Here is a 25,542-nt window from a genome sequence, read left to right as displayed (position 1 = left end):
TCTTTTTTACTGAGATTTTCACCAATTTTACCAACTGTTTTCTCAGCATCCCTCTGCTAGTAAGTCAGTGCATTTACATGCACATCAGAAAACTAAACTACTGCCCTAAATGGACTGACGTCTTTTTTCTTTTTTCTGTAAACAAGTTAGTATTACTGAAGGCGAACTGGTTCTAATCATGTTAAAAGCACCCAGATGGTGCGGTGGGAACCTGATTTCATCTGCATGTAACTTACGGAAGTGACGAGACCGTGGATGCGGTCTTCTGATAATATCATCCCTACAAAGTAACGCGTAACACCATTAAGCAGTACAGTACATACCAAATAAGCTGTGCTGCTGCGTTGTTGTTGTCCTTTCCTTCAGCCATTGTGCATATCCTGTTTTAACTTTGTCTGCTTCACTCCCACCAGCGTTTGTGTACTATCTGTGTTCCACAATGGACTAGTCTTCTCTGAGGCCCTGACCCTAATAATGAAAACCAGTGACCTATAAGACCAAGCAAATATTTGGACTCTGATCGCTTACAACCTCACAGCCAGGGTGTGAGGCATGGGCAGGACAAGCATGAAGATAACAAGATGGGATAAACCCATTAATCCTTCAGGATCCCGCTCACCCTAAAATCCACACAGAATTCAAGTCAAACGCAATAAAGTCAAAATCTTCGTAACACGGTTGCACAGCTCTGTGAACCAGGGTCGCTACAGAAGCAGGCTTCAAGGAAAATCACTTTTAGAAAGATTCAGGGGAAATCAACTTTTTGATATCTGAACCTATTTAAATGACAGCTTCATTATTTCAATCAATCAATCAATCAATCATTATTTGTACTGATTTGGTTTATTTTCTACGTAGCTCAACCAACTAGGGGATGCTAAAAGCAAACCAAAACTGCCTAGTTCCCCTTTAATCTCATAGTGCTTAAAGTCTGTGTTGTGAAGAAGTTTCAGCTACTAACACATTAAATTTATCTCTATATCTGTACAACTGAGTTGCCACTAGTGGTGTGAATCACTAGTTTGATCACAATATGATATTAAATCGATATGCTGGGATGTGAGTCGACGTTCTCCTGATATCTCAAACTCAGTATCATTTTGATTTGATTCAATTTAGGATCCACTGATCATTTCAAAGTATTTTACAAGATTGAACAGAATCGTTTCCATTCAAATTAAATTCACAAAAAGCAACTCGATCATCGTTCAGTATTTTATTCCTAAGATCAGGCATTAAATTTGTCAATGTTCTTATAGCAAAAAGTAAATTTCAAGGTAAAAGTGCATTTGATTAATGGTTTTCATTTGGATTTTCACATTCTGGATCAATGCTATTGGCCCATTGACCAAATAATCAATGTAGATCAATGTTTGTTCCTCCTTACTCCCACTAGACTATACTAAATGCTGTACAACAGTTCTTACTTCTAATAAGAATTATGATTATATATATATATATATATATATATATAAATTATTATTATTTTTGTGTGCCATTTTAATTCAAACCTGTATTAAATTCTATTTCAGTTAAACAGAACAGAACAAAATCCTTGACTTGACGATGCAGGTGTGAATCAAAACAGGGCAAGACTGTGTTGTGCAATCCATCATGGCTAAGTTCCAGGTCAAGAAACGTGTCGGAGAAACAACGCGGACAGTGTTCATGCTACAAATCACAGTGATCAGACACTCAACCTCCACACAGTCAAAGCCAACAAAGAGATAACTTCCGACTTCAGGCAGGCAGCATGACAGATGAGCTTTCCAGCAAAGACCTCGGCTGCATCCTCAATTCACCTCAACCCTGTAGGGCTAGCAGCATTCTGCAGCTGCTGTTGTGTCACTGGCGAAAAACAAGATCCCTCACAAATCCTGATTCATTATTTAGAGTTCTGACAAACAGCCAATCAGCCACTCTGCTTTGAATAGTTGATCAGTGCTAGGTGTTCCCTGTTTGATATCATTATTTTTCTACTAAAGCTTTCCCTGCAATGACACACCAGCATTTCTGCAGTGGAACAGCTCTCATTTGTGTGTGTGTGTGTGTGTGTGTGTGTGTGTGTGTGTGTGTGTGTGTGTGTGTGTGTGTGTGTGTGTGTGTGTGTGTGTGTGTGTATGAGGCATCTGCCTTCAGGTCTTCGCTCTTGTTGCATTATAAAGCAGCTGTATTTGGATATTTATGCAATTTGATTATTTAGAATTACATAACTGTTTAGACATAGTTTAAAAAATTAAGGCAAGTTAATTGTGAGAAAGGTTGAGAAAATAAAGACCTATTAAAAAGGAAAAGCATATAATTTTAAAACCATAAAATTTACTTTTTCAAACCATTTCCTTCAGAGTAATTTAACATATTTGGAATACTTGAAATCTGTGAATTTGTACATTTCTCTCTTTTTTTTTTTTTTTTTTTTTTTTGCAAAAGTGGCAAAACAATATAAATTGAAGACATAACAGTTATTGTGGCAATGTCTTTTTCTGACTGAGATGTGTGTTCAGATTAATTCTAACTCATAATTTGAGGTCTGTGCACTGGAATAGTAGACCTTCTCCAATCATGCTGTCAGTGAGGAGTGTGATGACACTCACCAGCGCCTAGTTGCTTGGCATATTTGCTCCATTCTGATGGCTTTGAAGTAATGCGAGAGCCTGAGGGTACGCCACCATCATATCATAACTCCCAGCATCAAGCAGCTCAGCCATACAGGACTTTCAACATGTCTGCAGAGATCATCGCTACATATCAGCAATGTTCATTACGGTTGCAGTTCAGCTGTGATGAAAATTTGAAGAAAATATTTGAAATGATGCCTTACAGTAGTTTGGTGTTCATTTATCTGCTCACTGTTTTTGTGAGTTTAGCTATATCTCAAATAGTCAATTTGTTTCTTTAAAAATATAAAATGCACTGTTTAGTGGAGTTTTTTTTCTTGTTTTGTATTTTTTTATTTTGTTTTATTTTATTTTATTTTGTCTAAATATTCTCATAAGTATATTTCTTTTTTTTCTTGGAAATCGTAAAGCCATTTTTGTCCTTTTGCTGGTTTTCCAATCTAGTCTCTCTTACCAGTTGAAACTAGCCATGATGCAACAGAGAAGTAAAGCAAAGATGTAAAATGTTTTCATGAGACATTCTGATTATCTTGGCAGGCAGTTCAACATTTATCACAAAGTCTTAGCAGCTCTCATATTGAGTTTTGACCAGCCTCATACATCCTGTCAACAGATACAGCTATGAGGCTGGGCGCCTCTGCGGGAGCCATCTTTTCAGGAAAGATTTATCTCTCTCAGCTAAGACGCCTTTTTATAGCAGGTCTCCTTTAGAGAAGGAAATGGAACAGAACTGCATCAGAACGAAGACGATTTTTGCCTGATGTGAATCGATGTTTGAATTAAAGAGGAAAAACATGAAGGTTCAGTTATACAATGCAAAGATTTATCTAGTGTTTCCTGTGAAACTGAACATTATTACTTTTTTGCTTTCACATCTTTATTCTGTTTTGTGTGCATGTGAATCTTTATGTATATAGTTTCTGTTTGAAATAAAGCAGTTAAACATATTGGCTCAACTGATGTGACTTTAAAACGTAAAGGCTTTTTCATATTTTTAAATCACTTTCTTGAGCCTGTATGTGGTAAAATGACCATTACAGGGTTATTGAAATGTCATTCAGACCCCGGAATACCGCACTTGCAACTCCAGAGTATCCGGGCCGGACCCTGTTAATATAGTAAAGTGGTACATGCCTAGCACTGCAGTCTGGTTCCAGCATATATCTGGCATGTTTTAGATTGCAAACGCAGCTGATTTGTTTAGTGATGAACCACTCCTGCAGAAACTAAAGAAGGCAGAGGAGACATTTCAGCTGTTAGATTAAGGTGTTTAAAAAGACGAATGCATAGTGAGGAGAGGAGTTTCACTTTTGGATTTACTAACTGGACACTAGAGGGTGCTAAAAGCAAGCCAAAACTACAAAGGATCCCATTAAAAAATATCTCAACAAGTTGAAACTTTTTGAATTTTTTTTTGTTTCTCCCTTTTAACTGCTGTGTGTTACTGATTAAACAATGCACTGAAAATTGGGACAAATCAAATCTGTTTTTTGCAATACGTTTGGTCACTCTGAGTTTAACATGCAGGCTAAACATAAAATAATCTTCTACTCTTTTCCACCTTAGTGGCCAAAAGAAAACACACGGAGTAACTTAGATTTAAACAGCCAGTGACATTAGCGCATTATAATGTCAAGTTAGCATGGACTCACCCACCTTGGATGGTGGCGGGGAAGGCTGTTGATTTAGCATCCAGGAGAGAGCAGAAAATGTCTCGGCAAGTAGAAGCGAACGTTAGCATTAGCTACTCCTCAACATGGCAGAATTCCTTCAAGCTTGTGTTATTTTTGGAGATAAAAGATCAACTTTGCAAAGCAAACTGAGGCAGTGGTAGTGTTGTGTTGCTGTTAGCCAATCTGAAGCGAGATATACGAATAACCGGAAATAAGACTCCGAATGTTACATGGTTCTGCTCACTTTCGCTGCGGCTCACTTCTAGTTCTTGAAATGTGAGCATGAGAGTTTTATTCCCCACAAAGATCAACTCACAAGACATTTATTTAAACTGGAGACCACTGCAAATGTGTTCAAAAAATGAGTGAACTTGGTCTTTAAATCTCTCCCTATTTGATTTTTTTGAGCAGTTTCAAGTTTGAATCAAGTCGCCTGCAGAAGAGCTATTCTGCCAGAAAACCATTTTGACATCCAGAGATAGCTTGATTAGATAATAGATGTCTAAAATTGTTTAATTATTTCTTTAATAATCACAGAGTTTTACTTAAACTTGATTCTTCACTGATGCTGCCAAAGCAAAAACAGAAAAGCTGCTTCCACCCTAGACACCAGAGTGTGTGAATCAGACATGTGACTGGGATTCAATATCAAAGGATTTTCTACAAATGAATGGAACATTGATGTTTTAGTGAGAGGAAAAACCATCTCTTGCCTCAAACTGAAGACCACACACACACAAAAGAATGGTTTCTATGCATTTTTTTAGAATACAAAGCACATTTGAATGAAAGCCATGAATAAAGTTACAGTTAATTTTGTTTAATTATTCTTCTTGCTGAAAAGAACTCAAACTACAATGATGTAATTGGGTTAATGACTGAATAATTTAACACTGCTCACAAAAGATCAACCAAACCACATTTACATGACAATATGAGGAGATCCAGACAGGTCCGCTTGTGAAAAATTCCAACTACAAAAAAGAGGTCACCAACCAACTGTGAAGGAATCTCTGGTCTTTTTATTTATTTCATTTTTAAGTTTTAAACTTTAGAAAAGGGGCTGCAGTTTTAAAGAAAAAAACTGTGGGTCTGTTTCTTTTTTTTCTTTTTTTTTACTGTTATCAGTTAAATTTAAAGGTGCATTATGTAGAAATGATGTAAAAAAAATGCCATCTTGTGGTAAAATTTGGTTACTACAACCACTTTAAACAACTCTGGAGCTTTTTGCCCACTGTCGTGTCACATGAGACATAGCAACTCCACACACTGATATGAAATGACACAAATGTTTTTTGCTCAGGTGTGGAATTGCAACAGGTCCTGGATGTGGTCACAGAGGAAATAAAAAATTTTAAAAAATGGTTTGATGTAAATAAACTGTCACTAAATTTAGAGAAAACGAAATTTATGTTGTTTGGAAATGAAAGCAGATACAATGAATTGAATATTGGAATTAATAATGTAAAAATTGAAAGAGTATATGAAGTAAAATTTCTTGGGGTGGTCATAGACAGCAGAATATGTTGGAAGCCACACATCAAATATTTTAGGGGGAAGCTTGCACGGGGCAATGCTATATTGGGGAAAGCTAACTATATTTTTAATCAGAAAGCACTTTATATGTTATACAATATAGGGTTGTCACGGTAACCGGTATAGCGGTAAACCCCGGTAAAAAAAGTTGACAATAAAAATAACCGTCCAGTTTTTAAAAAACTAAATTATCTCGGCGGGTTTACCGTGGCCGCGGTTTCGGCGCGGTGACCCTTACCAGCCACCGTCGCTTCAGCTGAAGTTCCCGCGGCGCGCACACGCACTTTTTAGTTTGCAACGGCACCAAAACTTTGAAGCTGAAATAATGGCCGAAGGAGGAGACGGCAGCGCCCAGGACATCCATCAGCCCTCAAAGAAGACTAAATCGGAAGTATGGGCATATTTTGGATTTCTGAAAAATGCTGAGGGACAGTTAATAGAAGACTGCTATCCCGTTTGCAGAACGTGCAGGAAACAAGTGTCTGCAAAAGGCAGCAACACTTCGAATCTAATGGCACATCTGCGTGACCATCACCCACGTCTCTACAGCCAGTGCAAGGTAAGTTAACATTAGCATTTTAGCTGAAATGCATGACGTGAGGACTTTTGGTTGAGAGAGAATGCAATGGTCACTATATACTGCAGCCGCAGCATCCTCTGCCAGCATTTAAACCGTGTCACGGACACCCTGTTGCTGGATGAAGCATCTTATTTGTTGATGATGAAGAGAAATATACAATTAGTTCCTTGTCATTGATTTGTTTACTTATTCAATGCCATTTCTACTTGAACATTTGGATTTGATTACATAGTGTAGTAGTTATTTTAGTAATTTGTTTAAAGTGGCTATTTATTTTAAATACATATTTTTTAAGGTTGACTTGTACAGTGCTCAAGTCAAGTGTGGACTGGAGTTTTAGATTTTCATTTTGATAATGAAGAAAACAAGTATATGAGAAAACAAGTGGTGTTTCTTTGATTTGTTTACATATTGTTTATGTTTTGAATGTTTGGATTTGTATCATTTAAACCTGCACTGACTACTGTAACATGTTCCAGAAAAAGAAGCTATTTGTTCCTTTACTTGTGAAAAGTTGCACTTTTGCTAAGGCTTTGTGTTATTTTAGGTTTAATAAACACTGTTAAACCTTTTCAGAACTATTTCAGTTTGTGTAGAACAGGACTATCAATGCTTTCTGAACATATGCAACACCGTTTAAAAAATACCGCGATAATACCGAAAACCGTGATTGTAACTGTCCCTGAGACAGTTAAAATAAAGTTGTTTATTTCAAATGTTTCTGTGTTAGAGAGATGCTTAATTTGGTTCATTTAATTACTAGATAAGATGATAAAAGTGTAACATTGATTTAAAAAACATGTCTAAAAATATGTGATTACAAAATATGGGTTTGTTAAATATGTAACGTGCTGTAAAGTTTGTAGGAGGTAGAGTTTGTAATGGTCACATGATCAGAGTTTGTTTGACAGCGCTACCATAGCAACCATAGCATGGATACATGGCTACAGATGCGTCTACAGCCTCAACGTTAATGTCATTCTGCATGTGGTCCAAGAGGCGCACACGGTATGGTTTCATGTATAATGTTTGTATAATGTTGCATATGTGTTCTACACTGGTAATGAGAGGACATTTTTGTGATTGATTATTGCGCATTTTCTTTCTGTTCTGCGAGACTGTTTATGGACAATGACATGAGAGACTGATAAGTTCAAACAGTTATGGTGTAAACTTTGTGTTTCTTCAGTTTTCACGGTGTCTGAAGATAATAAGAGAGAGAGAGAGAGAGAGAGAGAGAGCAAATAAACATCCGAAGACATCAGTATGATGCGTGGCCATTCTTTGTTGGACCCCTGTAGTTACAGTGAAAACGTACCGCCAACGTGCCTGGAAGTTCAACGTAAGAAGCAGTGAATGTTTCAGAAGAAGAAAAGAAGAAAGGTTCGTGACAGCGCAGTGTGTGTGGTTCGAGAACGCAGCGGAAAGGAGGCTTGCAAACTCGGAAAGAGGAAACATCATTATTGGCGCTTTGGACGGCAACGACCACGACTTCACCAATAGAGGGCGACATTGACCATCATAAACTACAGCTCTGCAACCGTCTGCAACTCTGCCGTTGCACACAGCAAAAACTGTATAATCCTCCGTCTTCAAGGAAAAGATAACGGCTCTGCAGTCAACGTCAGGTTGGGCTGTGATATATCCACAGCTGTTAGTAAAGTTTGGAGAGGTCTATTAATATAATAATTTATTTTGTATGAGAAAGGTACTGAGCTAAAGGTAACCAGCCTGTCATAGCCAAACTGTTCCCCTTTAATTTACAAGTGGTGTTGTTTAAAGTGTTCTAATGATGTTTAAGAGTTCAACTTAAAGGAAGACTAACAAGGGGTGTTGTTAAAAAAAATTGTTGCAAGAATCAGATTGTATTGAGAATTATATGTTTGCCAGGATCGCATATACATATAGCAACGACTTGTTATGCAGCAGGTTTGCTGAAACATGTGCAATGTCAGTAAACACAGAAAAATCACATATTGAAGAATTCTGAGAACAAATGGATTCCCTTAAGGAAGAGCTAAGTAGATTGAATGAAAAATTGAAATTACAGACTGATGATGTTGAAAGGGAGAAATTGGAGTTACTCATAGGTGATATTCATGCTAAAATAGAAATAAAGCAGAAGCCTGCCACTAATACTTCAAGACTAGAGCCCAGGAAATCCTCAAGGGAGCGAAAGTTAACACCCAAAATGTTAGAACTTAAGCAACAAGAGTTTTCTCAGAAGGAGAGTAAATTTATCAAACTATATGAAACCTGGAAAGAACAAGTTAAAGCTACACGTTCCAAACTTAAAGAAGAGTGCTCTGACCAGGAATTAGCTGACATGATGGATACTGTCGAAGGGCTGGAGTCACAAGTGAAAAATACATATGAAGATATAAGATCGCAGGCAGCCCCTTCTACTGAGACTAGAAGAAAAATTGATTCCTGCACAGCAGTAACAGCGGACTTGATGAGAATACTTAAAGTACGTATGAGCGAAGTGGGGATAGAAGAGTTTGATGCTAAGGCAGAAAATGCAAGACTTCACATGGTGCTAGACAGAGAATATGCTCAGTCAATATTTGGGACTACAATCTCCCGACCTTCAGTACGTAGCCACCGCTCAAGCTGTTTATCGGAGCAGCAAAGCATCAATGTAAAAAAGGCAGAGTGTGCTGCACAGCTTGCTGCGAAGCAGGCCGAGATAGAAATGGAGGAGGCTATTGCTACACAAAGGCAAGAGCTTAAAAGACTAGAAAATCAGCGAGATCTTCAGGTAATAACTGCAAAGCTAAAAGCTTATTCTCAAGCAGATTCAAGTGAAGTCTGTGGAGAAGTCAAAAGTGCACACAGTGAGGTAGTCAGTTGTCCTCCGTTAGCTCCTGAAGAAATCGTACCAGAGCAAACCTACAAGAATAATAACAATGAACAACCAAACAATAACAATGAGTCATTGTTAATGCAAGCATTGCATGACACAATGGTCCTCACCAGACTTCCTGCACCTGAACCCCCAGTCTTCTCAGGGGACCCACTTAAGTTCTTAGAGTGGAGCACTAGTTTCAAAGCTTTGATAGAACGGCGATGCACAAATCCAGCCGACAGGTTGTTCTACCTACGCAAATACATCAGTGGAGAAGCACAGTCTGTATTGGAGGGAAGCTTTTACAGAAAAGATGACCAAGCATATGACCAAGCTTGGGAAGCTTTGAATGCTCGGTATGGTCACCCCTTTGTAATTCAGCGTGCATTTAGGGAAAAACTGAACAACTGGCCAAAGATTGGTTCAAGAGAGTCACTTAAACTGAGACAATTCAGTGATTTTCTGACAGCCTGCAGCAATGCTATGCCATACATCAAAGAACTGCAGGTGTTAAATGACTGTGAAGAGAATCAAAAATTGCTCCGAAAACTTCCTGACTGGGTGACTTCTCGTTGGAATCGTCATGTCACGGTGCAGTTACGGCAAACAGAAGAATATCCAAGCTTCAAACAATTTGCTGACTTTGTTACACAAGAAGCGGAAGTTGCATGCAATCCCATAACATCATTTAATGCCTTGAAACACACTGAAGCTAGAGACATAAAGCATCCAAAGGCTAATGCATACATCACAAGTGTGGAAGCATCAGACAGAACAACCACAGGATACAGCAAAGTGGAGAACAATTCAAATGAGGCTGATATAGAAAGAAAAGCACATGCTTTGCCATCAAACTCAGTCACATGTATTTGCTGTGGAGAAAGCCATTCTATTCATAAATGCCAGACCTTTGCTCAAATGTATGTGGAAAACAAGAGAAAGTTCATACTTGACAATAACCTGTGTTTTGGCTGTCTCAAAAGAGGACACAATTCAAAAGACTGTAAGCGCAAGGCGACTTGTGAGGTTTGTAAAAAACATCATCCAACAGCTCTTCATGAAGACCGTCCAACAACTGCAGTGAACACGTTATCACATAGAATGCAGGCAGAAGAAAACATATCTGCACTTTCTTGCTGCATGGACAAAGGAGATGGTGGGAGCACATCCATGATAGTCCCTGTGTGGGTTTCTTCAACCACCACTCCAGAGAGAGAGACCTTAGTGTATGCTTTATTAGATACGCAGAGTAGCAACACTTTTGTAGATCAAGAGGTGTGTGAGGAGATGGGGATGAGTTTAGAGCCAGTGAAGTTAAAGCTAACCACTATGATGGGAAGAGATTCCATTGTTCAGAGCGAAAGGGTTAGTGGGCTCAGAGTTAGAGGGTTTTACTCCAAAGGCTTTATCAACTTGCCACTTGCCTATACCAGAGACTTCATCCCACTTGAACGTTCACACATTCCCACCTCTGAAACTGCCAAGAGATGGAAACATCTAATCAGAATAGCACAGGAGATGCCCGAGTTAATGGATTGCAAGGTCGGGCTGTTAATAGGCTACGACTGTTCTAGAGCACTGGCACCACGGCAAGTAATCGCGGGAGGTGACGAAGAGCCATATGCAATCAAGACAGACCTGGGCTGGAGCATTGTTGGCAGTTCACAAAAAATGGCAACATCAACAGAAGTGACAGGCCTGTGCCATCGCTTATCTGTTAAGGAGCTTCCACCTCTGACACCAGCCACCATCATCAGAGTACTTGAGTCAGATTTCAAAGACACAGCTCCTGGAGAAAAGAGCATATCACAAGATGACATACAGTTCATGCATCTGCTAAATGAGGAAATACACCAGAATGCTGACGGGCACCTAGAGATGCCACTTCCCTTTAAGGCACGCCCTCAGCTGCCAGAAAATAAGCGTCTGACTCTGGTGCGACTAAAGCACCTGAAAGGGAAGTTTGAGAAAAACCCCAAAATTAAGGACGATTATGTAAGGTTCATGGACAATGTCTTCAAGGAAGGTGATGCTGAAAGAGCTGAAGATGATCCCAGAGAAGGAAATACGTGGTACATCCCACATCAAGGCATCTATCACCCAAGAAAACCAGAAAAAATCAGGGTTGTGTTTGACTGCTCTGCAAAGTACAGTGGCACAGCTCTGAATGATCACCTCTTGACCGGACCTGACCTCATCAACAGTTTGACTGGAGTCCTCTGCAGATTTCGCCAACACCCTATTGCAATAATCTGTGATGTAGAGAAGATGTTTCACAGATTTCATGTAAACAGAGAAGAGAGAAATTACTTGCGATTCCTGTGGTGGGAAAATGGTGAAATAAACACAGAGCCAAAAGAATATCGCATGAAAGTCCATCTTTTTGGGGCAGCGTCCTCACCAGGCTGCGCAAATTATGCAATGAAGTATCTTGCGAGCCAAAATGAAAGGGAACATCCAACAGCAGCCAACTTCATCAGAAGTAGCTTCTATGTTGATGATGGGCTAGTCAGTGTAAAAACTGTGAATGCAGCCATTGAACTAGTGAGAGATGTGCGGAAGGTGTGTGCGAAGGCAAGATTACGGCTTCACAAGTTCATATCCAACAACAGAGAAGTCCTGGAGTCAGTTCCAGATAGTGAACGAGCTAGTGGAGCCCAGGATGTGGACATCAGTCATCATGAACTCCCAGTTCAAACTGTGTTGGGAGTAAGGTGGAGTGTAAGCAGTGACACCTTCTCCTTTAAAGTTGCCCTGGAGGAGAAACCAGTATCACGACGGGGAATTCTTTCCATTATCGCCTCTGTGTTTGACCCATTAGGCTTCTTGGATCCTTTCCTTCTAATAGGAAAGAAAATTCTACAGGAAATGTGTCTAAAGAGCATTGGATGGGATGAGCCACTGCCTGGTGAATTGAAGCCACAATGGGAGAGCTGGGTCACTGATCTGAAGAACCTGCAGCAACTCCAAATCCCAAGATGCTTTGTACCTGAAAACCTTGGAAAAGTCCAAAGAATAGAACTCCACCACTTTTCAGATGCGAGCAATCGCGGGTATGGTCAGTGCTCATATGTCCGGGTGATGAGTGAAGACAGAGTGCATTGCTCCTTAGTCATGGGCAAAGCAAGAGTTGCACCCACGAGAGTTGTTACCATACCAAGGCTGGAATTAACAGCAGCAGTGGTGTCTGCAGCAGTCAGCAGAATGCTAAAAGAGGAACTGGAGCTCAAAATTGATCAAGAGTATTTCTGGTCTGATTCACAGGTGGGTTTGGGCTACATTAACAACGAAGCCCGCACATTTCATGTTTTTGTTGCTAATAGAGTGCAAAGAATCAGAGAAGCAACTGATCCAGCACAGTGGCACTATATTGGCACCAATCAAAATCCAGCGGATCACGCTTCCAGAGGCCTCACAGTGGCAGAACTGATAAGTTCAAATTGGCTCACTGGACGTCATTTCCTGTGGGAAAGAGGGTTTGTCACACCAGACTCAACTCCAGACCTTCTGGTAGGTGATCCAGAGGTCAAAACGACACAAATACTACGTACAAAGGTAGTAGAGGACAGGAACTTCTTGGAGAGACTCAAAAGGTTCTCAAAATGGCATACAGCAGTAAATGTAGTTGCTAGGATTCAGCAACTAGCCAAAAAGCCAGAATACAACTAGGAAATAGAAAACTATCGAAAGAGGGTGAAAGGCTCAATAAACCATCCACTCTTGAACGCCCTATACATAAATTAGTGGTCCTAATAGAGAGTAATTAGAATGTTCCAGTGGAACTTCTGTAAATGTATATGGGATGGTTAAAGTATTAGACTTGACTTGCAAGATTGTCACAATTAAGTACTGTTTGGTTCTGAAAATTTCTAGATTTATTCAAATTATTAACAGTTCATAAATCTTAGTAATTTGGTGGGAGTGTAACTGTCCCTGAGACAGTTAAAATAAAGTTGTTTATTTCAAATGTTTCTGTGTTAGAGAGATGCTTAATTTGGTTCATTTAATTACTAGATAAGATGATAAAAGTGTAACATTGATTTAAAAAACATGTCTAAAAATATGTGATTACAAAATATGGGTTTGTTAAATATGTAACGTGCTGTAAAGTTTGTAGGAGGTAGAGTTTGTAATGGTCACATGATCAGAGTTTGTTTGACAGCGCTACCATAGCAACCATAGCATGGATACATGGCTACAGATGCGTCTACAGCCTCAACGTTAATGTCATTCTGCATGTGGTCCAAGAGGCGCACACGGTATGGTTTCATGTATAATGTTTGTATAATGTTGCATATGTGTTCTACACTAATGAGAGGACATTTTTGTGATTGATTATTGCGCATTTTCTTTCTGTTCTGCGAGACTGTTTATGGACAATGACATGAGAGACTGATAAGTTCAAACAGTTATGGTGTAAACTTTGTGTTTCTTCAGTTTTCACGGTGTCTGAAGATAATAAGAGAGAGAGAGAGAGAGAGAGAGAGAGCAAATAAACATCCGAAGACATCAGTATGATGCGTGGCCATTCTTTGTTGGACCCCTGTAGTTACAGTGATCATTTTGGTCACAATAACCGTGAGGTTAAATTTTCATACCGTGACAACCCTAATACAATACAATGTTACAGCCATATTTGAGCTATTGTGTAGAGGTCTGGGGAAATAAAATTAATTTACAAACAATAACGACAATGCAGAAAAGAGCTATCAGATTAATAACAAATGCAGGATATTTGGGTCACACAAATGAACTTTTTATTAAAACGCGGACAATGAAGTTCCAGGACTTGGTTAAATACAAAACAGCATAAATAATGTATAAAGTAAGAAATAAATTAATGCCTGATAAAATACAGAAACTGTTTACAGAGAGAGAAGGAGAATATAACCTGAGATTTTAATGTGGTTTTGTGTTACATTTAGTAAACAAGTAAAATGGCTTGTATAAAGGGGTAGGGACATTTGAGTTTCGACTTCAGCCTACTCATTTTCAGGCAGAGAAGAAGAAAAAAGGGACGATGATATGTATTTTTTCAGTTGTTTTTTTAAAATTATGTATGTTTTCTTTGTTTGAAATAAACTAAACTAAAAAAATAAATAAAAAAACTTTCAGTATAACCTTCCATAGCACCTTTAGAGGAGACCAGTTTAGTCAGGCACTAGACATCTGGTCAACTAAGATCACTGCTGGGTCTATCACATGGTAAACTATCCAGTAGGAATTCAGTGGGTTCACCTGATTTGAATTCAACAATGGCAGAATCTTTAAATAGCACGTCATGACTGGTTACTTAAACAACCCTTTATACAGGACCAATCTGTGCTAAGTACTCAAGTACCTCATTGTCTAGCACAGCACCAGTAATAGGTTTCGCCAGGGTCGGTTTCACCAACCGGTGACACAAGCAGCCGCCTGGGGCGCCAACATGTCACAATAAAAACGTTAATCAAATGTATGCATGTATTAGGAACAACTAAACAAAATCAGTCGACTCTCTCACTCCGCTTCCCGAACCAGCACACACACTCTCTCCGCCCCACCTCCCTCTCTCAAATTCCAACACACAAAGCCCTTTTACAGTCAGCTAATACATATAACAGAGGAAAACGAATACATTATTTAAACACAAACCTTACTGCAGTATTATGAAATTCCTACTCTATACATACTCCAAATTTCTCAGAAAGACATGAAAATAAAAAACTCAATATTTAAATTATTTTCAGTCATTTGGCTGCATCACCTGCAGAGTGGTGTTTACATTTGCAGACGGTCCTTGAGCACTCGGGACGGTTTTGAAACGCATTGCGCGCAGAGGACGGGTTGTTTAGAAAAAAAGAGGTTATAGTTTGTTCAATACCTTGCCATGACACCAAAGAGGTATGTTATGTTTCTAATAGACCTTCTGATCAGAAGTTATTACGCTGTAAATGTCTAATCTGCCAAAAACTTGCCAACTTTGCTGGAGTACGTCACTTTCTCATGAGGCCAACCTGGTGCCCCCTCCCCCTCCGTCCATGAACGTAATTTTCGGGGGGGGGGGGGGACATGTCTCCCCCACTTTTTCCAAAGTCAAGTTTTGACCCCTGCACTTTTTACCATCCAAAAACAATATTACGCTATATTAAATTGAAACTGGTTGAGCTCTAGGACCAAGCAGAAAACAACCGTTTGTGTTGAAGCCTGTTTCCCATTAGAACATACTGTAAAGATACCCCCCCGTGCCCCCCCCCCCCCCCCACTTCTAAAGTGAAAATTACATCCATGCCTCCGTCTAATTTACCTTTACCTGCTACGTGGCGAGAACGGTTGTTTCTGATGATTCAGCTAGCTCAACATGTCGGAGCACCCTAAATGGTCAGCAGTCCAGGGGAGGAGAAAGAAAATAAGAGGATGAAAAGGGAACAAGGACAGACATATGGAAATGTTACAGTAATGATGTCATCATGACATTCTGGGGATGCTTTAGGGCAATTTAAGCTAATATCTTACTATTGTAACGTTTGTGCAGCACTAAAGCTGAGGGACAATTATATTTAGAATCATTTCAGTGTTTTGGAATATTTTCAGATATTTTCATGTTTTGTGTTCTGAGAATTATGTGTTTCATAATAACCCCTAATAATTATCTGATCCTTAATAAAATTCTGATGGTATCTCATCAGTTCTGTCTGTTAATTCTTTTTTTCTGATCAGAGTGACTTTTTAAACCTCATAGTAGAAAATGGTTTGCATTTAGCAAAAAATCACTTTGATGGTTTCTTTTTTAAATTATCGCAACAGATTATTGTAGCAAAAATGCTGATGTGTAAATGTCAGAGGGTTAGGGTTAACCCACTGATAAATAGATACAGATCAGTCCTCAGAGGACATTTTATAAAACAACTCAAAATCTGTCTTATTAAAAATTACTTCTATTGATTCGTTGTGTTTTATGTTTTGGTTTATTGATTTTTTTGTCTGCTTGTTGTCATGTACAGCCCTTTGTGACGATTGCCTTGAAATGTGCTCTATAGATGAACTTTAACTCACCCGTTTGCTATGTTTAGTTTGTACAGTAACATGTCTATCTGTATGTGTCTAGATTAGGGGTAGGCAATCCTGGTCCTCGAGGGCCGCTATCCATCAGGTTTTAGTAGTTTACCTGCTCCAACACGCCTGATTTCTAGGAGAAAAACGTGGTCAGCAGCTCATCAGGATCTACAGGAGCCTGTTAATCACCAGCAGATTCAAACCAGGTGTGTTTAAGCAGAGAAACAACTAAAACCTGCTGGATACTGGCCGTCGAGGACCAGGATTACCCACCCTTACCCTAACAGCTGTTGGAGCTTCTGATGAAGCATCAACACCAACACCACCCTGAAGCAGGTAAGTTCAGCCTTGGGTTGGGCAATAAATCGAAAATGTATTGTTATCGAATTTTTTGACTCTTATTGGGACAATTATTCCTATGTCAATAAATCTGATAATAAAAAATGAAAAGACATGTGTAAGTTGGCAATGTTCATGCCCCTTTAAGAAGCTGTACCACCTTGAGTCACGTAAACATGTGACTCAACGTAATACACGTGACAGCCCCATCTAGTGGACAACTTTTGTTTCTGCGCATACCTGTAGTTATCGTCCATTTATCGTTATCGAGGTGAAATCTTCAATATATTGTGATATTGATTTTAGGCCATATTGCCCAGCCCTAGTTTAGCCACACTGATATGTTGTCATTGCTGTGAATGAATGGTACAACCTTGTTAGTAATTACAGTAAATGTATGAATCATTAGTCAGATAAATTAATTAATATTTGTATATTGCAACTTTATTAATAAACTCAATTATTTTATTTATAAAACGAAGTAGAAGGACACAACCAGCCAAATGCAGTGGTGTGACATGTTTGGATGTGTTCTATGTTTGAATGTAGCTACAAGTCAGTCAGCAGCATCAGCATCACCCCTCACCTGTAGTTCTGCTTGGAGCAGGTGAGTTCTGTAATAACAAGTTACAGCTGAAGTCCTGTTACTGAACAATACTGTTATTCAGGTGTGTTTAATACCTGATGTCCTGTCATTTCTACATCACTGTGTGACCTTACTGAAGGATTAATATCTATGTTTGCATGCGTGTTTGATTTGCCTCCAGCTGAAGGGACAGACAGCATAAACTCAGCAGCCTGAGGACACCCACACCTGTCAACACATCTTGAAGTTCATGACAAGTCTCTCAAGACTCCTTTAGACCTGCTGATTGGCCTCACCTGTCTGGTAAGATGAAGGTGGAGCTAGTCCACAGAGGGCCCTATCAGCTAAAATCAGACTTTAAATTTACAAAAGGAGGAGAGAAACTGAATGAAATTTATCCTAAAATGCTGGTGGCCCCGAGGATTTCTGCCGCAGTGTCAGTGACAGTTGCTGCTGGAGAGAGGAGCTTCTCATGATAGAGCTGCTTAAATCATACCTGAGATCCAGCATGTGTCAGTGTTAAAGGACCTGTTCTTATAAACATCAACCCTAAAGTGAGACAGCTGTCATTGATACTATAGATGCCTTTGCTGCAGGAACAAACCTGCTTGTTCTTGTTGCTGTTGAGATCATTTACATGGCTGCTGTCCTTAAATTCTGTTTGTGTCAGGGGCAAACAGAAAAAATGTGTTTTTATGTGTGTGTGTGGGGGGGGGGGCTGTGGCACCAAATTGGCTAGAGCCGGGCCTGGGTTTCACTAAAGCAGAGTTGGGCACTTTAATATTTTGTTTCAATGACTTCCATTTTCAATGGTGAGCACTTTCAAAATGTTACAGGTGAAGCAATAAAACCAGTTGTTCAGAATGATCAGAAATATTTATATAACCTATTTTACTCCTGGCTGGCTCGCCAAGTTCTGTGTAGCACCTTAAGAGGGGATCAGTTTAGTCAGGCACTAAACATCTACTGGGTTCCATCCAACAAGAAAAATAGGATAGGCCTCCAAAGGTGAACAACAGTGATTTATTGCTTCACCCAGCATAGAAAAAGACAACGTATATTTACAATTTTTTACAAAGTTAAATACAAATACCCAAAATAAAAGAGAAAGTATTGTTAATCTTTAGAGTTCAGTTCTTGAGCAACGTTGCTACCCAGGTAGTGTAGTGTTTGTATCCTACTTGTAGATTTACATGGATTTTCCAGTTCCTCTGCGAAAGAATACGTCAGCTGGCCACACCATTTACACCAATCCATCTGGGCTCGGCTCGCCATCACATCAAGAATCCAGAATCACTATAAAACCAATCGGGATCTCTACAAGCTAGCTCTCAACAAGTGGTAGTAGCCCAATACTTCTCTTGGGTTATACTTCCTTCCAAAATGACTGAAACATTAGACTCTTGGGATTTTCTCACTGTAAAATTCTCACTGTATTGTTACATTCTGCACCTTGAATATGGTAAAATAAAAACACTTTAAAATTTGATTTTGACAGGGTTGGTGCTAGGTTACCAATTGTGTTGGTTTTTGACCAAAAAAAAGGATAAATGCAAAAGGATAAAAATAATTCAACACAGAAAATTTGAAAACACCAAATTTTCCTGCAAAAACAGCCTCTTGTTGGTCACCCGTATTTTTTTACAGCCACATTCTAAAATATGTGCGGTCGCAATTTGCTTGAAAATCTCAAAACAGCCATTTAATGATCCAAATCAGAAGAAGTAACTGACTAAACCCCATTCTAATCAGATCTGACACAAGTGGGCATCAACTGAGCAAAAAACTGTTGCAAACATTGACTTTTAGTTAGTGAGGCAGACGGCAGCTTGACTACGGCGGGACAAAGGCTGTTTCATGCTGTCAGAGTGGTAACTAATGAGACATTTGTAGGTCATAACAACATTAATAATGTGTGGCAGTGTGTTGTGGAGGTTTACTTCTTGTTATTGTAAAAAAGGGCTGCAAACTGGTTCTGTTTGAGACTCAACAGTTGATTTGGTGATTAAGTTAAATGAATTGGCAGATTCTGATCAGCCTCTTCACTTGTTTTTGTGAATCAGTGATGCGACTAAATATCTTTTCAAGTCATTCACCTCTAAACTCTGTAAAAATAACAAACAGTAGATGTGAGCGTTCAATCAAGAGGAGACAAAATAAGAGTCTAGTCTATAGCTGCCAGGATGCAAGCAGATATGCTAAATTATCATTTTGGTTAAATGTGCAATAGATGTCCTTGTATCTGCTAACATTCCCACATTATGTCTTCCTATATTTTGAAAGGATTTACCAAAATGTCCCAGTCCGTAGAAGATTTGGAGTCAAAATGCAAAGATTTAATAACGATTGTAGATAAATACATACTGAGCCAAAAGTCAAAGCTCTCCATTTAATGGTTGATCTGCATTCCTACCCTCACCTGTGCTCATGAGCTTTGGGTAGTAACCAAAAGAACGAGATTACAGATACAAGCAGCTGAAATGAGTTTTCTCTGCAGGGTGTCTGTGCTCTAAATTGTCCTTAGGTGTGTGTGTGTGTGTGTGTGTGTGTGTGTGTGTGTGTGTGTGTGTGTGTGTGTGTGTGTGTGTGTGTGTGATTGTTTGTCATGTGTGTCTCTGTGTTGCCCTGCGATGGACTGGCTCTCTGTCCAGGGTGTACCCTGCCTGATTGCCCGTTGACCACTGGAGATAGCCCCCCCGTGACCCTACGTAGACAAAGCGGGTTCAGACAATGGATGGATGGGTGTCTGTGCTCTCCCTTAGAGATAGGGTAAGATGCTCAGTCATCCGGGAGGGGCTCGGAGTAGACCTGCTGCTCCTCCATGTCGAGGGGGGCCAGTTGAGGTGGCTTAGGCATTTAGTTAGGATGCCTCCTGGACACCTTCCTGGTGAGGTTTTCTGGGCACGTCCAACCAGTAGAAGACCCAAAGGAAGACCCAGGACACGCTGGAGGGACAATGCCTCTCGGCTGGCCAGGGAACGCCCTAGGATTCCCCTGGAGGAGCTGGCCCAAGTGGCCAAGAGGGAAGTCTGGGCCTCCTTAGGCTACTGCCCCCGCGACCTGACCCTGGATAAGCAGCCAAAAATGGATGGATGGATAAATACATAATGGGATTCAATTATAACTTGATAATAAACACACATCTGATCATGATTCGGTTTCGTAAACCAATATGGGTAAACCACTATGGTCTCTAAGATTAAGGTGTTAAAAAAATTAATGCACTGTGAGAAAATAAGTTTTGCTTTCGGTTCTACTAAACGGACACTAGGGGGTGGTCAAAACTGCCCAGTCTCCTTTTTAAAGCCAATTTCTTTTGCATTTTTAGAGAACCAACATAGTGTGATAACCACATGCTAGCAACAAAATACATAAGATGGTGTTTCCGTTTAAAAGTGGATGTCCTTTAACTCAAAAATAAGAGAACAATCCCTTCTCTTGTGTGGGTTATCTGTTGTGGCACGGTGTGATGCAGTGTGATTAACACTGGCCTTGTGCAGAGAGCAGTGCAGAGTCCCAATAAATCAGGCAGAGCTGCCCTTTTCTCAGGCAGCAGCAGAGCCAAGCCTTCATCTGCCATCAGCCTCAGCCAAACGGACCAAAACACGCAGAAAGAAAAGAACACAGAGGCCCAAAAGGTACGAGATACAGGAGGGAAACCGAGATAACCTGTCACGTGCTCGCAATATTCCCTGCTTGCACTGAGCTACACATGAGACAGCCTAAGGCAGATGGTGCATGATGTTAATTAGAAGCCTGTTAGCATTCTTATCATTGTATGCTTTAAAAGTGCTGCATGCCTTGTTTACTGTGATGAAAAATCTGCCCTTTGTTAACGTCTTTAATCTGCAACAGAAACTAAAATCTCTCTAGGAGGGAATTACAGCAGATTGTCATCACTTATACAAACTACAGCCCCTGATAACAAAGCTTTACTCTTGTTTTTCTATTTTGCTCTCATGTTTTAAACAGAGCTCACATTGTTTTCATGCCAAAACAAGCATGTAACAAAGTGTGTCTGAAAACCACACACACTTGAAATAATTACCTAACACTCAGTGAATGTACCGTAAAACACTGCAGCAAGGTGAAACCAGGGCAATAAATGAGGAAGTGATGTCTTCTAGTTGATCCTGGACCTGGATTTTAACTGCAGACTGAATGTGAGTGATGCTTTCCCTCTTTTACAAACCTGTTCCTTAGAGCTGTTTGAACTTTTACCATCTTGACAGGTTTTTTTGAAAAAGGACTTATCTGGATGGAGAAGGAAGATGGCAGTAAAATTCTGCACCACACAAAAGTAAAAGCTCAGACAGAAGCTTAAAAAGCAGAAAAACCACGGGGAGCATCACGAACCATTGAATGTGTTTGTTGTCAATTTACCAAAAAGCTCTGACTGAACTGCAGCCAGAAAATAGCTTTCAACGAATCTTCAAGCAGAAAGTGATGACTGGCAATAGCTGGAGGGTCTGTGAGGTCGGAGACGAGCTGTCAGCATGGGTTCTGGATGTAGGAGGACACACACCTGACGTCAGAAAAGAGTACTTTCTCATCAACCGCAGAAAGGCTGCAGCTGGGATTTGAACCTGCAACCTTCTCACTAACTGCACCACTGTGCCGCCCAAACATGGTTTCTAATTGTCCTAAAGGTGCTGCTGAGCACCATCTGAAGGGAATGAAATTCAGGATAGGAGTCTGAGTCTGAGCTGTTTTCTGAATGGTCTGAAGGGAAAATACCCGAGGTCTGAAATTACCATCGCCATAGAAACCACATGTTCTGGTCCAGAAACAGACAGTGAGTCTGGTATTAATGTCTTGCAGCAAATTAGAATGCTATTCAATGAGGCACACACACTCACACACAAATGCATGCATGTCAGCAGCACCAACTGAAGTCACAAACAAGCACCTGCAGTATATTAAAGTCGAACTAAAACTCTTGACTCCACTATAAGTTTTTATTATTTAAATCTTCACAGTTTTAAACTGACAACTACCAAAGACTCAGCCCTTTAAGTCTCTTTAAGCTTCGCACACCTGGACTTGAACACTTTATCCTGTTCTTCCAGGCGAATATCCTTCACGCTCTGCCAGACTGGATGGGGCATCTGTGCCATCTTCACATCCCTCCTGGGATGTTTAAGGAGGTTTAAGCCTGGGCCTTTCTCACCACATCACAGATGCTGCTCGACAGCCGCCAAAAAACGGGACATTTAATACTTTTCTTTAGTTGGTGCCGGCTTCAGTAACTTCACCAAAAAGACCTAATGGGTAAAAAAAGCAGCTGGGGTTATGATCGTCCTCTCGTTTGTGCAGAAGACTTCTGGATCTTCATCCCATGTGACTAAGGCCACTCGTGAGCTTGCCTTTCTGACTGCGAGCTTTAAGAAGAGTCCTGGTGGTTTAAAGCTTCCATTAGCAGACTGTGCTCTGGGAACACTCAGAGCTTTAGAAGTACTTATAAAATATTGCTCTGACCTATGCATCCTCACAACTGTGCTGTAAAAACTCCCAAAGAGCCGCTGAGCCAAAGAGCCTCCCTATTTTAATATTTTGGATTCTGTGTATCAAACATCTATTGTATGTATGTGCCTGGGCTGCAAAGTGATGTGAACCTGGTTTCCTGCATGGAGGTGGCACGTTTTCACGCTGCACACATGGATTTTCTCCCGTTTCCCCTCCGATATCCAAAAACACATGTGCATCAAGGTAATCTGTGATTCTGATTTGGCCCTGGGTGTTGGTGCAACAGAGGTCCAGCACCATCGGTGGATGTTTAGGACTAATTAGGGAAAAATGTTGACAATATTGCTGTGTTTTTAATGCCTGATCCTTTCTGAGGTTCCACACAGTTCAATAGCTCTGCAGCCGTTGGAGTAACTAATCCAGATTATGTTGAGCATTAAAGTGCTGGACCGATGTTCAGGTATATTGGTGTCCTGTTTATGAGAGCGGCACCTCAAACTGACTGAAGACTCAGGACTAACCCAGCCTTTCCACTGGAGATGGTGCGTAATAGACATGTTTTACCAGCCAGCTCTCTTTTCACCGGGAGTGTTTCAGATGTGAAATGGGAGCAAATGCGTTCCATGCGGCTGGCTTCGCAAAGTCATGAAATCACGAGACATTTGCAACACGACGCGTGATTTCGACAGTTCACACGGCAGCAAGCAAGGAGAAAGATGACAGCATAAATCCAGACAGGTCTGTGGTTTCATTTCTGTTCTGATTACGTTGGCTATGGCAGTTTCTGTCAAGAGCTGAACTAGGAAGACCCGTGAAGACGCCAAACACAGTAAAAATATATAAAAAAGTCTTTATTTGAAGCAGAGTTACCAGAGTTGGGCGAGGCTGGAGACAGAGTCGGAGAGGAGGCGAGGGTCAAAACCAGATCGGACATGCAGATGCGGGGAACAGGAAAGGGGCGAGGTTGAGGACAGGCGAAGGTCGTGGAGGCAGGCAGAGTTCGAGGCAGGGGTCAGGAGAAAAACGAGGTCCGGAGGCTGAGATCAGGCAGGGTGAATGGCTGGAAGATTTACTAGCAATAAAGTTCAATAATCTGGCACCGAATGACTGGATGGCTGGTTCATTTGTAGCAGGGGAAACAGGTGTGAGTGATGAGCTGAGGAGTCAGAAGCAGGTGAAGTGGATGAAGCTAGTGGTAGTCAAGGAAACAGGGCTTGGCTGGGGTTTGATGATGAGACCAGGTGTGCTGCATGAAGGCTGAGGAGGGTGAAGGATTGGGAGTCATGACAGTTTCACAGGAAATTACGTACTTTTTTCTAACAGTTAAGCAACTAGAAATTTGCCTGTGATTTTTATTTTGAAAGTTTCCAGATGTTTTACACTGCTTTGTGTTTGACTTCCTGTCTGGCCTGATCTTAACTGTGGAGTCTGGCACATTCTGGACGCATAGCACATAAAAAATAGACTCAATATGCCCCTACGCTTCTGGGACACTTCTAAAATGTAACGCTTCACGGCAGGAGGAAATGCACCTATACCCTCTAATGGCAGCATACTACGTTTCATGCATGTTACCTGGCACTTACGCATCCCGTAGAAAGGCGCGGTTAGCCTGAGTTCTGTCCCTCTGGCCTACATCCTGACCCTCAGTCCAAGAAGGATGGGCCTTAACTAGGTGAGGAGTTCTTTCCTCAGAGGAGCCACTGCTCCTCCACATCAACAGGAGTCCAGGGGAGGAGGTGAGGTGGCTCAGGCATCTGATTAGGATGCCATCTGGTTCTTTCCCTCTGGAGGATCAACCCACTGGAAACAGACTACAGGCGAAGACCCAGAACTAGTGTAGAGATTATATTCCCTCTCAAATCTGAGATCCCACAGGAGGTGCTGCCACTGGGGAGACTTTGGTTGTGCAACAGATAGCGGACAGACGGATGGATGAAAAATCCATAAGGAATCAAAAATAAGAACATTTTAGATTGGCTGGCTAAATTTCAGAGAGTTCATTTGAGTGAGACTATTGGAGTGGTGCAAAGGCCTTACATTCCTGCTGTCTGTGTTTCTGGTGATTCAGCTTCAGATCTGACTCTACGTCCTGCACCCAACATTAAATGTACTTGTGTGCTTCTGTCTCCAAAAATGTACGATTATAGCTCAGGTGGGCCTGCTGCACTTGTGTTTAAGAATGGATGTGCTCAGTGTGAGGAAGAGGAGGAAGAAGGAGGAGACTCAGCAACTGTAGCAGTGCATCAGCAGAGGTGAAAATAGCCGCGACATCAGTTTGCAGACCAGCAAAGGGCGCGCGTGAGCCATTGTTTGTTAGCACCTGCAAAAATAAAAGCCTCTTGTTTCGGTTTCTTTTTCAGCTGTGGCTAGACCGTTTCGGGGCCATCTGTGGCTCAAACATAAAAGAAAGAAGGGGAGGTGCAGCAAATCTGTGCACATGCAGAGATGAGTTGTCTCTCACACAGGCAAGCACTTCCTGAATATGTTGGTTGAAGGGCAGCAAAATGGGCCAGCTTTACCTCAGCAGCTCTCCCAAACAGCCCCACAGTGGACCACAGTATGTGTGTCATTAGTGCTGTCCCAGATGCTCTGAAGCACAGACTGCCCTGTAGATGCACTGCATTCCCAGAATAACTCTCTGCAGCTCCTCACAGACCATATTACCGCCTTAAATCTTCTGTTGTGGACATGCAAACTGACTGAGGAGGAGGTGAAATGGTCCTTGTTGCTTACTCAGGCTCGGTGGTGCAATCAGGTCAGGGACACATTGGTTCAAATAGCATTTGAAAGAGACATAAGAAGAAGATAATCACACGTTTTTGGGGGAAAATCATGTCAGTCTGGTCAGTGACTCCGTC

The 25,542-nt window shown here is 40.8% G+C and overlaps 1 protein-coding gene across 3 annotated transcripts in view; it reads right to left on the bottom strand.

The window, feature by feature from the left end:
- The window catches only part of kiaa1549lb (KIAA1549-like b), a 124,549-nt gene that overhangs the window by 95,643 nt on the left and 3,364 nt on the right, over positions 1–25,542 (bottom strand). The window lies entirely within an intron of this gene.

The sequence above is a fragment of the Nothobranchius furzeri genome, chromosome 9 (genome assembly GCF_043380555.1).
Source record: "Nothobranchius furzeri strain GRZ-AD chromosome 9, NfurGRZ-RIMD1, whole genome shotgun sequence".
NCBI lineage: Eukaryota > Metazoa > Chordata > Actinopteri > Cyprinodontiformes > Nothobranchiidae > Nothobranchius > Nothobranchius furzeri.
This window is presented reverse-complemented; position numbering and strand designations above follow the sequence as displayed.